This window comes from Ostrea edulis, chromosome 5 (genome assembly GCF_947568905.1).
Source record: "Ostrea edulis chromosome 5, xbOstEdul1.1, whole genome shotgun sequence".
Lineage (NCBI taxonomy): Eukaryota > Metazoa > Mollusca > Bivalvia > Ostreida > Ostreidae > Ostrea > Ostrea edulis.
In genome coordinates this window covers 82757759-82774492 of record NC_079168.1, presented here as the reverse complement: position 1 = coordinate 82774492, position 16734 = coordinate 82757759, and positions in this window count along the sequence as shown.

The following is a 16734-nucleotide window of genomic DNA, read 5'->3' as shown; positions in this document are numbered from 1 at the left end:
GTGGATTTCTTAGGGGAAAATAGCAAAAATCCAAAGCAGAAACACTTGTCAGTGGCAGACAATCATTGTAATCAACACTTTCAGAATCAATACAAGCACATTAGTTTTGATGTACTTGGCAGTGTTTGAGCTGTTCTGAGATATACTACTCAAAATTTGATAAGGATCATAGATATTTTTCTGTTTAAAAAAATATATAACTGCATAACTGGCAATATTGTGTCCAAATGAAATCAAAAACGTCTTCAACAAACTTGCACGAGCATTTCATGCCATGGGAAATGCGTTTCTCATCACAGTTTATGCTTTTGCAACCATTGCACGATTTTCACTCAGGCATCGGTGTCTGATTCTTTCTAAAATTTCAAACTCACTTGAGTGTTTACACTACGTTTATCAACACAATGCCCCCTCAACGTGTAAGGCGTCGCCTGGCGACAGAACAACTGGGCAGATGTATTGGAATGCTTGACGCTGGCTATTCACAACGTGACGTTGCAAATGCACTAAACGTCAGCCAGAGCGGTGTAAACAGGGCCTGGAACCGACAGCAAACTTTTGGTACAGCAGCACACCGACATGGGAGTGGTCGTCAGAGGTCGACAACCCAACGCCAAGACCATTTTGTGGCTCTTCAGGCACGACGCCATCCCTTCTGGACAGCAACCAGCCTACGTAACGACCTCCTGAACGCCTCGGGGGTGAATGTGTCCACTCAGACGATACGGAATCAGCTTCACAATGCAGGTCTCAACTCGAGAAGGGACTGTTCGACACCGGCGGGAGCGATTGGACTGGACTGAAGATCATATCACTTGGACACAGAACGATTGGGTTCAAGTTCCGTTCACTGATGAGTCCAGGTATTGTTTGGACTTTACAGACAGGAGGCACCGAGTGTGGCGACGACAACGTGAACGTTTCCATGATGCCAACATCAGTGAACATGACCGTTATGGTGGTGGTCCCATCATGGTCTGGGGTGGAATCAACAGGGATGGAAGAACATATCTTCATGTCCTGGAGAGAGGAACAATGACGGGGGTGCGGTACCGGGATGAGATCCTCGATGTTTACGTCAGACCCTACGCTGGTGCTGTTGGCCCTGAGTTCATCCTGATGGATGATAACGCACGTCCTCATCGCGCCAGGGTGGTGGAGCAGTACCTTCAGCAGGAGACAATTGTCCGTATGGACTGGTCAGCGCGCTCGCCGGACTTGAACCCGATTGAGCATGTATGGAACATGCTGCAGGTTGCCCTTTCACGCCGTAGAGCACAAGCCACGACTTTGGCAGAGCTCGAAAACGCCCTCGTGGAAGAGTGGAACAACCTTCCCATTGGAAACATCCGGGTGCTTATTGACAGCATGGCTCGACGTTGTCAAGCCGTCATTGATGCAAGGGGAGGCCATACCCGGTATTGGCACTTCATCGACTAAGTGTAATGATGGACTATCCCCCAAAAACTGTGTAATTCTTTCTCTGGTTTGCTGTTAACTTTTTGTAATGAAATGCCTTTTGGTGTTGTTATCAGATTTCAAGCATTCCGTATTGATAAAAGTTCATGCCGTTCATGAATTTTCATTCATAACCTTAGTAAACAGGTTTCTGAGTCAAATTTATGTCTTTTGTTATGTTAGTGGTAAATTACACACATATAACCTAGTGATCTTTATCAAATTTTGAGTAGTATATATAATTACGCAGGTCTACGGTAATTCTTGTATGTAAGTACTTGTACGGTAATCCTTGTATGTAAGTACTTGTACGGTAATTCTTGTATGTAAGTACTTGTATGGTAATTCTTGTATGTAAGTAATTGTACGGTAGTTCTTGTAAGTACTTGCATGGTAATTCTTGTATGTAAGTACTTGTTCGGTAATTCTTGTATGTAAGTACTTGTATGGTAATTCTTGTATGTAAGTACTTGTACGGTAGTTCTTGTATGTAAGTACTTGCATGGTAATTCTTGTATGTAAGTACTTGTTCGGTAATTCTTGTATGTAAGGACTTGTACGGTAGTTCTTGTATGTAAGTACTTGCATGGTAATTCTTGTATGTAAGTACTTGTTCGGTAATTCTTGTATGTAAGTACTTGTACGGTAATTCTTGTATGTAAGTACTTGTACGGTAGTTCTTGTATGTAAGTACTTGTACGGTAATTCTTGTATGTAAATACTTGTATGGTAATTCTTGTATGTAAGTACTTGTACGGTAATTCTTGTATGTAAGTACTTGTACGGTAGTTCTTGTATGTAAGTACTTGTACGGTAATTCTTGTATGTAAATACTTGTATGGTAATTCTTGTATGTAAGTACTTGTACGGTAATTCTTGTATGTAAGTACTTGTACGGTAATTCTTGTATGTAAGTACTTGTACGTTTATGTGCATCCACCGTGATATTTATTAAAAAAAAGATGACATGAATTTAATTTATACATAAGATAATAGGGTGTCATGTGCTCGAAGCTGTTTATAGATTTTAAGTTTTCATGTACTCGAAAGCTGTTTATAAATCTTAGGTTTTCATGTGCTCGAAATATTTAAAGCTGTTTAGATAAGTTTATTCCAATTTTGGGTCCAGATAACAGCAAGACAGCTTGTATAAAGAGGGGAATTTTTAAAACGTTCACAACATTAACTACAGATTACATGAACTGCTAACTACATGTGGATATAGCATGTGGGGAAACGAGTACATGCATATTTATAAGATTTTAGGTTTTTATGTGCTCGATAGCTGTACACAAATCTCGCAACTTGTATTTGACCGTTCATGAACCTCGTTCTTTCCATGTTGTTTTGGTTAACAAATTACAGTTTTCTTACTACCCTTATGGAGAAACTAATATGAAATGACAAACTCCTATCAAACTTGTTTTGCGAGCCAAAGTTGATTTGTCAGTACCATTATTGAATCAAAGGAAGTTATCTTCGTTTAAAGTCTTTAGTTCCAAAGCTGAATTTCTTTGTTACTTCGCTTTATATTTTCTGCCAATCCCTGATACTTTGAAGAGACCCCAAACCCAATAAACAATAGATAAACAACAGATCGTATCTATTTATTTGTAGCTTATTGTGGGTTGTTTTTCTCTCACCTCATTTATCTATTTTCATTGAAAATTCTGTTTTATTAAGAGGGGTTTTTTTTTGGGGGGGGGGGTGGTATCAATCCTTTAAAATCACTACTTGTATCTCATTTGATATCTTTTTTCTAATTCATTCTGTTTTATTTCTATTTCTAAACTTTCCTGACTATCCACGTTGAGGATATGATAGAGTTTATTTTTCTGACTATCCACGTTGAGGATATGATAGAGTTTATTTTTCTGACTATCCACGTTGAGGATATGATAGAGTTTACTTTTCTGACTATCCACGTTGAGGATATGATAGAGTTTACTTTTCTGACTATCCACGTTGAGGATATGATAGAGTTTACTTTTCTGACTATCCACGTTGAGGTTATGATAGAGTTTACTTTTCTGACTATCCACGTTGAGGATATGATAGAGTTTACTTTATAACGAGGCTTCCTATTTTCTTTTTTAGTTAACGAATATTTTTAGGAATGAACAAACATCAAAATACTTTCGTCCCCAAATCACTAATATCTAGAAATAGCAAATAGGGGACCTTTTTAAATTTGGTAGAGATATAATATCGTTGTTTTATAATCACGAAATATAATAATGAGGTGGGGGTACGTTACGGCCTTTTATAAGAGATATATTCATTGTATCATTGATGCCTCAAATTTACTTGTCCGTTATTGAAAGCAATCCATCAGTCAAAGTGAGACAGCATTGAAAAGCCACGTTCTGATATATAGCATCCAGAAAGATGTTTTACCCTTAAAAAAATCCAAAATACAAATGTTTTCTGGTAATTATCTATTAATTAATTATCAATTTATAACTTTTTTACAACAGTTTACATTAGCTCTCTATTGCGGCAAAATGATTTCCGATTGCGGATGCAGCTTTCTTTTATCGTAAGGTCTGGTGAACGATTTCTCCATAGTAAAGATTAAAAGTAATATATATGCAGATTTGTTGTGTATAGATCACTATTCAGTTCCTAAGAACACTCCATTTATTTATTGAAATGATCCTACAAAAATCTACAACTTGTTATATCAAGTATCCGTTACCATAGTAATCTTGTATATTTAAATATCCAGTCAAATTTCGTCTTATAAAGAATGCCGTGTAACGATGTACACGTTCCTACGTCATTAGAATGGCACCTCATCGTACGAGACTGTCTCCATCAGAATTAAGTCTGTATACCTTAAATTTCTATTAACCATGTATTTGGTTTTGATTGGATAAATTTTCCTTATAAGAAAAGATAATCTAGTAGTTTTACGTGTATCAACCAACTGATTGTTAAAACAAACCAATTGATATACATTCGGGGCAAATTATATAAGCAGAGAGAGAGAGAGAGTCCATTTTGCTGTGATTTTGTCTTGTTTGTTTGGTTTCCAATTCTTTAGAATGTCACAATATTCAAACATTTGAAAATAAAACCATGATGCAAGGAAATTGGTAAACTCTCCAGACATCAGAAATAATTTACATTTATTTTGCTTTTTTTTTTATTATTATTATTATCATAATTATTCTTGTTGTACATGTACATTTATAAAGTGCCTTTTATAATAAAGAAAAATTACCCTAAAGCGCTTTACATGTAATACAAACTAAAACAAAGAACAATAGATGCATAAAAAGGACATGGAATGATACTAAACTGAGGTTAACATAGTAACTACGAGTAGGGAAAACTATAAAGATTATCTAAGATACGTCAAAAGGTATGAGAATGGGATTCTTCCACGTTTTACATGAGCTCTGTGAAAATGATACCAGGAGTTCTTTATTCAATTCTTAGAAGATATCTGATAGCTGAATGTAGTTTGTTTGTACTGTGTTAGAAGTTAAGCCCGGTCAATTGACTAGATTCTTACTGCTCGCTTTCATTATCACAGAGCGATACCAACCGCTATGTACTTTTATCTTATGTATTTTTATCCTTGTACCACCCGACGAATTGAATGCATGAAGATAAACAGTCATATCCTAACAGTTCTACTTTCTTGAAAGAAATTAGGGGAAATTCTTTTTAAATGCAATTGAAGATTATTCTCACCGGGTTTGTATCAAATATCACAACGTGAGTGTCCTGGGCTCATCTTCCACGTCACCCCTAACTTGTTCTTGGAATTTTATCTTTTAGTTGCACTTTTTTCCTATTTATTTTGGTACCAAAATATGAAGAAAAAAGTTCAAACGGTTAATCAGTACGATAGCACTTCTTCTAAGCTTTAGCCATGTATATGGTTTCCATAAATCTTAACAACGCAATGGATGCGATGACCGGTAGAAACACCGCAGAATGCCAAACGTGTGGTATCAATTCCTTACGAAACAGAAGGAAATTGCAGATAACAAAATTGATATTTTGCTTTTTACTTAAGTGATTTATTGCAATTGGTTGTCGTCCGTCGTCGTGCGTCACCCGTCGTGCATTAACAATTGAACATTTTTAACTTCTTGATAAAATGAAGAGCTTCATGAAAAATACGCTGTTATAAAGCGTTGCAGTCCATGCCCTCATGTAGTTTTCAAAAATGAAATATATCTTTTATAGTTACATTTACTTTCATTTCTGTTGTAATTCCCATCCGTAAAAATAGTCATACTATATCTATGGAAATTCATTCACACATTGTTCACATTCAGGAGGAAATGGCTCTCGTTTCAATTGTTAAAGATTCAAGGACAACAACATTGGAAATGTAAATATTTGTCGGTGTAAGCTTTATATATATTATACAATTGCAACCTTGATATGTTGCCTTTACTTGTTGAGGAATTGTAATACATGGCAGTGACTGAAGATTTACTTTTTTGTAGGATTTCGTTTGATTTAGTGGTTGTCCTTTCGGAGAAAGCGCGGATGAAGAAATAAAGAAGCGATAATGTGACAGAATGACTTGGCATCATTGTATCCACTGAGAGACTGCAGCCACATACAGATTGTGTACGAGGAACAAATGATGTTTTAATTCCCATAAAGCGCCCTATTTCGATAACTGAAAACATCGTCAAAGGGGAATTAATGGACTATGAGACTAAACACATAGAAAAATGACGTCACAGTAAAAATATCAGCCAATGGTCGTTCTTATACATAAGTATTAGGTATTGGATAAGTATAAGATAAGTATCATGTTTTCTAAAGACCAAGTACACACATAAACTTTAATGTCGTTTACATTATAAAACAGAATATAATATTACTCTCTCTATCTCTCTCAATGATAGTTTACTTTTTGCCACTGTTACAGAGTACAGAGGGCTCTTTCTATCGCAGTTAGTTACATTAACCAGTCACTTCTGATTTGTACATTTTAAAGTAAATTTCAATGAATGCTATCCTCTCTTTAAACCTGCCTGTTTAGTGTTCACCATTCCCTGTTCAACATCTTAGATTATTCTGATCCTAATTATAATCTATAATTTAACTAAAATCTAAGTACTATCTGATGTTCTATCGTCATTCGTCACCCCTCGGTCTAATGTTCTATCGTCATCCCTCGGTGAATTATGATTATCACTTGGGATACGCCAATGACCATTTCTTGCTTCCCTCGGTCTGATGTTCTATCGTCATTTGTCTATCATCATTCGTCAACCCTCGGTCTAATGTTCTATCGTCATTCGTCAACCCTCGGCCTATTCATTCAACGCGGGAAATGAAACGCAAGGCGACGTAAACCGTGCATTGAGACGTCACATTTAGCCTTGACTTTTTTCTCTTTCAAAGCAAACAATTATAAACAACAATATATCCCGTTGGCAATTAAAAAGGCCGTTAAAGCTAAACGAAATCAACCAATAAATTCAAAATGGTGAAAAAGTAACCGTAAGTATATCGTATATTCTTATTTAAAGAAACTCATGAACTCGTTCATCTATTTAGTCGTATTACTGTTTTTCTATTTCTTGATTTGCTAACAATTGTAACAATAATAATCATATAATTCATTTTTAACAAACTGGGTGTTTGAATTACAAATTACACGTCAGTCTTGTATTTTTGGCATTTAAAATCAAAACACGAATAACTCAAGAAGCAACTAATTAAGAAAGCAATATGGCGACGCCCATATGGATCACAAAATTTTCAGTGAACGTATGTAGAGATTATCTCTATTCATTTGCTGATTTTTTCTTATGCATACGTGTTACCTTTAGAGCCTTGCTTCGCGGACGGGCCTTCGACGGGCTTCGCTCGGTATTAGTGGTAAAATACCTTAGATATGTATGATATATTGGATGCATTGAAAGCTTACGTTTCATATCGTAACGTACGACTGTGATGTCATAGTTACGTTTGAATTTGTGTACACACAGCAACTTTAAAAAAAAAAAAAAAAAAAAAAAAAAGCTGCAAAGTCTTTATTAGCCAGCAAAGGAAGGGGTATAACCAGATAACATGCATGTCCAATTTTGTTTAATACTTACTAGTATTTTTTAAAATTAATTCTATGTCTGAAGCTTGTCATTTTTCAACGCATTGTGCAACTATTAATCAAAACCTGCCAAATTCTAATTGTTAGTCATGTAATGTTTATTCTTTTTATCTGTTGATCATATATATTATATAAATATAAGGACCCCATTGGAAATAAGCTAATTTAAGCTTTTATGGGTTATCCTTAGGTTGTTATATCATAATTTGTCATGTTATTCATACAGTTACTTATTCTTTAACTGTAATAACTGCATAGTGCTATATATTATGCCAGGTTTCAATTTGTTATTTTAAATTTGCAATCATGACATTCTGTGATATTTTATACCTGAATAAAATGAAAACTGACTCTGATGGCGTTGATCCACATACGAGGTTCATTTGCGGTTACGGAAATAGCCGAGTAGTTACGATTGTCACCATTTGTCTATCATCATTCGTCACCCCTCGGTCTGATGTTCTATCGTCATTCGTCACCATCATTTGTTTAAAGCAGTTCTATTGAATTGTATCGTATCAAAACAGATCAATTATCTCTAATATTTCCCAATTGGCCATTTTATGCTAGAAACGATTCGTTAGGGAGTAGGGACTGCAATTCTTGTATCGCGGACGATAAGGCACATTATCTTGTTATTTTTTTACCCGTTATGAATGAAAATGCTGTTGCTATCCCTCTTTCACAAATAATTGCATTCTATTTCAAATTACCTCGGGCTTAATTTGTATATACACTTACACAGATGATTCCTGAAATGACCATTACTCACTTAATCACACAGCGTGGGTCAAAAGTTTAGAGATAACAGTGGTCTTATATTTTACTGCTATATAGAAACGATCGAGACATGAGGATGACCAACTTATACCCACGCAGATGAACTGCATCTAAGATGGTTCCTAGTCTCTAAATTGCTTTGTCTCCCAATAGTCAAGGCATTTCAAAACGGAATAACACAGTCACACGCCCTTTTATAGCATGTTTCCTGTCTGATTGTGTAGTTGAACTGCCCGCGGATTAACAATTTCCAATAGCTTATTGAAGTTCAATGCAACAGTAAACGCACCGATAATGTGAACAAAACTGGCGTTCTGCGCCAGACGGAGTTTGCCTGCACTGAGAAAATGCCCCGGGAAAATATAAACGTGTATTGTTTAAAACATGCAATGTTTATTGCTCCTTTCATTTCAAAACTTTGAATGTTTAGCATGTGCCTAGGAATGCCACGTCTGATTTACACTACAAGCTAAGGTCTCTCATCGGACAAAGGCTTATGTTCCTCATTTCCATCGATTTCTCCTCCCGTTTTTTTCTTCAGTAAAAATCAATCAATTTTTCAGTTCACATCAATCCAAGATATCGCTCACTCTTTCATCTGGTGGGCACGTCCTCTTGGGATCTGCCGTTCACGTTCGTAACTGTCAATCATACATAAACAACATGCATTGTTACGTAAGGTGATACATGATTGATCGATGCCCCCCTGTCCGTAGACCCAGCTATGACCACGTGGTGAACCCGTCTCGTTGGTAGCAACTTGCCGATATTATTAATTCCACACTTACATCTAGTGTTCGGTTGTCGTAACAATTAATGAATGCCGATAGATTTATTATGCCCTATGTCATAACATTGTATGACTATAATTTATTTGGTGAAAAAATAATAATCGGGATGGAAATCAAATCCAATGGTGCTCATTAATCTCCGTACTGTGTGAATGGAAATGTGGCATTCATTTCCTCAAAATTATGTAAAGAAATAGTAGGTAAAGGTAACGTATGGCAAGCCCTTTTTCTATTTATTCGTAAAATAAGATATCTCTTTAAATAAGAGATATATCTCTTTACACGAGAGAGATATCTCTATTGGTTGTAGAGATATCTCTGTAAGTTAAAGATATATTTTTTACGCTAGTGAGATATCTCTTTAAAGAAAAGTGATATACATTTAAACGAAAGAGATATCTATTTAACTAAAAATAGATATTTCTTTAAACAAAAGAGATATCTGTGTACGCTAGGGAGATATCTTTTTCTCTTTGAAAGATATCTCTTAAAAATAGAGAGATATATCTCAAAGAGAAAGAGATATATCTCTAGCGTAAAGAGATATCTCTCTATCAATGTAAAAAGATATATCTCTTTAAGTTAGAGATATATCTCTTTAATTTTCAAAAAGAGATATCTCTTTAGCTTAAAAAGATATCTCTTTAGATTAACCAGATTTCCCCCCGGTGATCATAATGACTTCTCCCTGTTGCATCGTCATTGATATGTTATAACTCTATTTATCAACCAATCAAAATACTTCTAGTGTAAAAATGGCGGAAGAGGTTGTTGGGATAACATTATCACGTTGCCGAGAGGCTGATCAAGTCTAGCTCACATATCTTATCAATTTATTGTCTTTGTTTTTTTGTTACCTGTATACATGCGGTAAACGCAAAATCTTCGCCTGGGATTGCAGCCATCATGGTAAAATTTGCTTTGGCGGGCTCCCGGTTTAGGGAGAATTTCTTTGGTATTCAATCTAATAAAGAGATATTGGAAAATATATCTCTTTCTCTTTGAGAAATATCTCTTTTTCAACGATTAAAGAGCTATATCTTATTCTTTGAGATATATCTTAGAGAGATATCTCTTTAAGTGAAGGAGATATATCTCATGGTAAAAAAATATCTCTCAGAGTAAAAGAGATAACTCTCAGAGTAAAAGAGATATATCTTTAAGTGTAAGAGATATCTCATTTTAGAGAGAGATATCTTAAAATTAAGATATATCTGTCATTTAAAAGAGACATCTCTTTAAGATAAGAGATATCTCTTTAAAGAGATATCGTATTTTTCGAATAAACAGTAAAAGGGTTTGCCATAGTAACGCGAGGAACATAAACAAAGCAAGGCCGTGAATTGACCCTTAAAGAGGGAGAGGCAGTAAATCAGGCAGGAGTCTAGGGGCCGCCTAGACTCTGAACAATTTATTTTTTTGTGCAAAATCCTTGATTCTAGGGCATTGGGAGACGTTGGTGTTCTTGGTATTCACAATGCTTTTTAGGGTGGCTTCTTCTAAGAGACTGCATCAATTTGTAAATGTGTTACTATAGTGCTCTTGGTACAATTTCAGTGAAAACGTAACCTCTTGTTGTTTTTCATTTGATAAGGAAGACAGATGTATTATTCTAATACGATAGTATGAATATGAACTTCTATATATGTTTATTCGTTCTATCATTTTTCATTTATTGTTTTGCTAAATACAATCTTAAAATTCAATTAACCGTAAGTCCTTATGCGCACCTGGATTGAGTTGGCCGAGTACAGTTTTATTTTGTGATTTCATTGGCTGATTTCCATGGTGATTTCATATTTGTTTATCCAATAATAGTCTTTCATTATAAGTATAAATCTACCGCGTTTACCTATGCAGTCAGCGCAGTGATACGTTTTGATGATTTCCAACCACCTAACATCATCCGCATCTGATAACATGTTATTTCTATATATTTAATTATATGTTTCATTTCCATATAAAGAGCTGATATACGTAATTATTTTGATTGCAAATTCTCTACTTAATTGTAATTATGCAGTAAAAGTTGCAATGATTATATGAGTCTGCAAGATTTCATTATGAATTACTTACAGAACACGTTTTTTCCATAAAGTATGATATTCTGACAAAACTATGGGTAACTTATTACAATTGTCATTTTCTATATGTTTGACTTATATTTTGTCTGTTATTGATGGTCAATGTTTCTTATATATAATAAACTAAGAAACTCGACATCTGCTCGGTTAAACTGAAAAGCGAAAGTCCTTGGTTGACGGAATAAGCTCTACGTATAGAAAAAGGGTTCAAAAGAGAGTCTTGCCCTGAAAAGAACAAATATTTTGATATTTTTGGCTTTGGCTCTAGCATATCATGCAATCTCAAGTTAGGATATTATCAATTCACATGTTCTCTTATTTAGCCTAGGTTCATCAACATCAACAGGTAATTCCGATATGTCCCATGGTTTGAGTACCGAGTACTTCTCGATATTGTAACATGGATAGATCACTTCATGTAAGCACGATATGCCCCATGGTTTGAGTACCGAGTACTTCTCGATATTGTAACATGGATAGGTCACTTCACGTAAGCACGATATGCCCCATGGTTTGAGTACCGAGTACTTCTCGATATTGTAACATGGATAGGTCACTTCACGTAAGCACGATATGCCCCATGGTTTGAGTACCGAGTACTTCTCGATATTGTAGCATGGATAGGTCACGTAAGCACGAATCTGTCATCATGAATCTACATGTAATCTAAGTTTTCAGTCTCCTAGAAGCTAAAAAGGAACGCTCACAGCAACAGGAACCAACCGATAAACACAATAATAGCAGAATTATATGTTGAATGTATTGGCTAAAAAGTTGATAGAGGCAACTGCCTCCTCCTTCTCTAGAGATTTTACGGTCCTGCAAAAGGCCTCTATTGTCATTTGTCGTTCAGGATATACCCCTTGGTTAGCGTCACGTAGACAAGAAATACCAACTTCATAAAATTGGTCGCATTTGTCGAATACTGTAGTTACAGAAACATTCACCTCTGTTTTATTTTCGTTCCTTTCACCATCCTTTTCAGAAGGCGAATTTAAGACTGGGTGAGACCGTTTTCTCTCTAATCTCTCCTTTAATAAAACTGTGTCGATGCAAATTTAAAACAAGGCGAAACCGTCTGCAAGTGTAGGAAGGTGAAAATAACACGGCAAAAATAACCCTATATTGATGTACAGTATTCGAACTCAAATCATCATATTTTGGTATCAACCATTCTAACATTCCAGATGAGGATGTTTATCAGTTGCCTTCACTAATGTAGGCTTGTTTCCTCCCAATCCACATCTCCAACACGGACTCATGTCTCAATGACAATATTCATGCAGTCTTTAGCGAGTACGTCTTCTAACAGTATGTTGGAATTCTCAAGGGCACGAATTTTGTTCCTTTATTAACTTACCTGTTTTTACATTCTTAAGAGGCAGAATTTCTTCAATATCTTCTAAAAGAGAAAAGCAAAATTTCTTCCTGTTGCCCTCAACTTGACATTTAGGTGAAGAAACGTATAATGATCAATACCATATCTCCAATAAGGAATACCAAATAGAGAGATGGGTAAACACGGATAGAGAGCTCACGACACGTATGACCGGTCGACAGGAGATGCTTACTCCTCTTAGGCACCTGATACACCCCTGGTATATCCAGGGGTCTGTGTTTGCCCAACTCTCTGTTTGTACTATTATAGGAGTTATGATATTGGTCATTGTTTGTTATTTTCATCTTTCATCTATGAGTTACAATATTTAATGGAGTATTCAGAACACGTAATAAAGTAAGCTATTCAGAATTGTATCAAAGGTGTATTCTAGTGGTGTTAGGCAAATATGAACAAGTTTGAGAACTTGTATAATTCACAAATAAAATCAATAATATCGAAACGTATAACTTTTCATCACTTTACACAACATTCCCCACGATGACATCATGGACAGCTGCTTTTCCAATAAGGATAGAACACGGAAATATTCATATCTAGTGACCAGTCATTCAAAAAAGAAACTAATTATGCTAACACCACTCTGATTCTACATACAAGTATTTTGAAGTTGATATTATAAAGATGCTGCAGTTCCTCATTGACAATATCTTCGTAGTCTTTGTTGATCAGGTCTTCCAACAATCTGATGGAATTCCCATGGGTACGAATTGTGCTCCTTTATTAGTTGACCTATTTTCATATTCTTACGAGGCAGATTTTATTCAAAAGCTTCTACAAAAGAAGAAAAAATATCGTACTGTGGCCTTTAACTCGAGATTTGAATATATCGACGACGTTTTATCTATCAATGTTCACTTTCAGTCATATATAGTTTCGATATATCCCTGTAAATTCGAAATAAAAGACACCACAGAGTTTTCTATATCAGTTTTAAATTTGGATATTCTTTTGAAAATAGATGGTAACTAAGACAAAAATGTTGATTTCAGCTTCTCCGTCGTCACCTTCTCATGTTTATGTAGCAATATACAGTTATTGACTGGGTTCGAGGACAACAGCTGTTTTTGTATGACCCGAGAACGGGTCTGTTGCCTGAAGCCGTAGGGTGAGGGCAACATATCCGTTGGAGGGTCAAATAAAACAGTTGTTATCCGAGGACACAGTCTATAATTGTTTTGTTTTACACTTTCAATTTTAGGATGTTTTACTAGATGCGCATGATTTGTTGACTTCGAAATTTTAACATGACAAAGGAATTGTATACATTTATCAACGCATCCACTAGTTTAAAAGAAAACCTACGTAATATCCTAATTAATAATCGATAATTACATTGTTTTGTGTTTCTGTTCTGCGTTCCATCTAATAAATTCTGTATCTTAATCAGTCAAATCAGTGAACCTCGCCATTACGTAAACAAAGCAGCAGACCGAGAACCACATAGCTTACATAGCCAATAGAAATAAAGCAGACTATTGCACGGTCAACAGTTCGTAAACTGTTGTCAGGTCAATAGACCACGAATGTGAGAATTGGTTTAACAGTAAAAATTGTTATTTCTAAATCGTATTACTGGGTAGTTTTATATAAGAAATCATTTTAGGTGTATAACAATATTCGATTATCACCTGCATATTGTATTTTTGTTTCTTAAGGTAGCTCCATCCTCATGTGACTTATTAATATTAATGGTTAAAATGGGAAAAACTTTATTAATTTCCACTCAATATAGTTTGATTTGATTAATAACCAAAGAAAATGTATATGTTGCCACCTTTTAAAAGATGTCAGACATACAAAAAAGGAAGCATACATCAACATCAGAAAATCACACATTTTCGTCAAACAGAATAATAAAAATAGACAAAAACTTGTTGAAATGACAAAATTTAAATATCAACAGTTTAAAAAAAAAACCCTGCTAATTCATAAATATGTATAGATTAATTGTGGCTATTAGGGAAACCAATGTATAATAGATATCCTGTAGAGGAAATTCAAGCATAGGAGTTATTACCCTTGACTACATTTTTAAAATCATAAATAATTGTTTATCTATGGAAAATATAAACTTTTTCAGTATTAATGGTCTACCAGATTTTTTATTATATCCAGTGAATAAAATTCCTCAGAAAGATATATTTCTATCATGTGAAAAGTTTAACCTATTAAGATTTTTGAAAAAAAAACCTATGACATCACATGAGGATCGATCAAACTTAACTGCTTCAATACGCAAAACCTTGTTGTGCATATGGTATGCTCAATTTATAATTCGTCGTAGACTACTGATAAATAAGTTCGTGTTACAAGGATTCCAACTGTTTCGTTTGAAGTCAGCATTTAACAAATCCGATGGTCTTTAAAATGATCTCTATGCAAGTATAACCTGCCGTTAGGTCGAATGCTCTCTGACGTGTTTCATACTAATTGTTAGGCCGTTCTTTACGTACTGATTTGGACCATAGATTACTCCGTTTACCTGATCACGATAAAGGGTTCACTGTGAGTGTGACCGGTCAACACGGAATGCTTACTCCTCCTAGGTACCTGACCCCACCTTTGGTGTGTTCAGGGGTCCGCGTTTGTCATATTCTTTTTGGGATTTATAAATTTATTACAGTTTGTTATGTTCACTTTTCATGGATTACAAAATGAGAACACGATACTCAGTTATATTTACATTTCCAATGTTTTTGCCATTCTATATCTCTACAAATTGTTATCATAACTAGTTGCTCATGAATGAGTAGCAGTTGTTAACAATGAATGTATGATGTTAACAAATTACCACCCAAAGGAAAGTAAAACTTTAAAAACATTAGAAGTAAACTTCAGTTTTGTAACGCTATGTGATGTGTAGAAGTAAACTTCAGTTTTGTAACGCTATGTGATGTGTAGAAGTAAACTTCAGTTTTGTAACGCTATGTGATGTGTAGAAGTAAACTTCAGTTTTGTAACGCTATGTGATGTGCTGAAGTAAACTACAGTTTTGTAACGCTATGTGATGTGTAGAAGTAAACTTCAGTTTTGTAACGCTATGTGATGTGCAGAAGTAAACTTCAGTTTTGTAACGCTATGTGATGTGCAGAAGTAAACTTCAGTTTTGTAACGCTATGTGATGTGTAGAAGTAAACTTCAGTTTTGTAACGCTATGTGATGTGCAGAAGTAAACTTCAGTATTGTAACGCTATGTGAAGCGTCGCAGTTCCAATCCTCGTGTATTTTCAAAAATGTACTTTGACTTTTGTCAATATTTTAGAGATTTTGTGGGATATGTCACAAAAACAATTGTAAACTATGACTGTAATCGATACCTACACTTGATTTCATTTTGTCTTCAGGTTACCATGAGTTATACTGAACACTTCAATCATCTTGAATTTTTAAATGAAATGTATTAATTTAAAGCGATTTTTATAATGGAAGTTGATTTTTTCCCCCTAACATCTAGTGTATAATATATTACATAAATGAAAACGTCTACCTGTATATGAATGGACCTTTGTTTACCAGGTATATGTCAGACCGATAAATTACATATAGCCGGTATAGTGCAGGACAGACAGTTTTAGATATTTCAGCCCTAGCATGTACGTGTTGAAAAGAAAAAGTCAATTAAGCAACTGATGAACGAGTATAAATATTTATCAGATCGGCATTTAGTGAAAACCAATTTCCGCGTGAATGTCGGCGGCTTTTTGGACGACCTTGTGATCTGCAAATGCGAGGTAGCAGCCAGTGTGATTCTTAATTCAGTAACAACAGAGTTAAGACATCGATTTGAATTAGTGTTTGATAATCGCCAACACTAAAAATACAATATCATATCGTGCATTCATTATTCTACAGTCTAGATATACCATGGTTACGACCAACTGTACTATTTCACTTTAATTGAAGAAAGAAGGCATTACAATTGTATGCCATTACTGGAGAGTAAAACTGTGAACAATAAATGGAATATTTGATATCCACCACGTGACTCGGATAAGATATTCTAATTAGCAAATGTTTTGCAATGGATTTTTAGCTGATTACTTTATCAGTTATCCCAATGTCATAGACGCGCTTGATTCTTTTAGAAAAAAAACGTCATTTAATTACCGATCTCTGATCTGTAGAAAA